This window comes from Medicago sativa, chromosome 2, assembly GCF_051527215.1.
Source record: "Medicago sativa cultivar Bolivia chromosome 2, Bolivia_mono, whole genome shotgun sequence".
NCBI lineage: Eukaryota > Viridiplantae > Streptophyta > Magnoliopsida > Fabales > Fabaceae > Medicago > Medicago sativa.
The window spans coordinates 37,445,543-37,446,715 of record NC_140750.1 but is presented as its reverse complement, the minus strand read 5'-3'; the positions used below and the strand labels follow the sequence as shown (position 1 = coordinate 37,446,715).

General features: G+C 43.9%; 1 non-coding gene across 1 annotated transcript; it reads left to right on the top strand.

Annotated features, from left to right (window-relative positions):
* Nucleotides 1-596: 596 nt before the first annotated feature.
* LOC146946658 (small nucleolar RNA R71) lies at nucleotides 597-703 on the top strand. Its single transcript, XR_015029538.1, has one exon. It is a non-coding gene; the product is annotated as a small nucleolar RNA R71 (small nucleolar RNA).
* Nucleotides 704-1,173: the final 470 nt, after the last annotated feature.

Below are 1,173 nucleotides of genomic sequence, written 5' to 3'. Positions count from 1 at the left end.
AATTGGATTGAGTCATTTGCATAAATTTGGTCATGGCCTCTTCCCAAGCTGCTGGTGGCTTTTGTTGTTGCTGCGGTTGTTGGCGTTGAGGGTTAGGAAGAAGAGGGTTAAGGGTATTTGTGTTGGAGTAACTCAAATTAGGATGTTTGGCATATCCAGGATTGTAAGTGTTAGAGTAGGGATTATTTTTCTGGTAATTGCCCATGTAATTGGCTTCCTCACTAGATCCCTCTAAGGTACACTCACCATTTGGATGATCCCCTTGGCAAAAATCGCACCTCTGTTGTACTTGCTGGACTTGGGCCTGTTGTGTTTGCCCCATGGTTATGGCTTGAACCTGTTTGGTCAAAGTTTCAAGGTGTTTGGTCATGGCTGCTTGGTTAGCCAAGATGGCAGTATTATCACTCACCTCAAACATTCCTCTCTTTTTTTTCTCAGCCTCAGCTCGATGCTCATTTTGGGTCTTGTTCTCTATCAGGTCCCGAACTTCATGATCAGTTTTGGTTCTCATACTTCCACCGGTTGAAGCATCTAAGAACATTCTATGGTTGGCATTTAACCCTTCGGTAAAGACTTGGAGATAAGATTTTTCATCTAGGCCATGTGAAGGACATCTCTTAAGCAAAAGGTTAAAACGCTCCCAAGCATCATACATAGTCTCACCCTCCCCTTGTTTAAAGTTGGTGATCTCATGTTTCTACTCCCAATATTTTGACATCGGGAAAAATCTCTTAAGGAATTTAAGCTCGAGTTCATCCCAAGTTTGAATGGTTCCACTAGGTATGGACATCAACCAGTCTTTGGCTCTATCGGTTAGAGTAAAAGGGAAGAGTCTCAGCTTCTTTTGGCTCTCGGTGACATTAGCGAGGGGCACACAAAACTGACAAGTCTCATGGAAATGGCTCAGGTGCTCATGAGGGCTTCTGTCATCGCGCCCATCATATTGGTTTTCCTTAAGGTTTTGTTGGACAGAACTCTTAATGTCAAAAGCTACCGGGTTGGCTGGTTGGAAGACATGAGTTAGATGGCCACAGTTGGCATCCAATCCATAGTCCCCCATCATAGGTCTTTGTGGTGGTGGTTCTCCCATGATTATGACTTCAGGTTCAGATTCAACGTCCTGACTTTCTGTTGATGAAGAACCTTGGCTTGTACTCTCAGCTAATTTAGCCA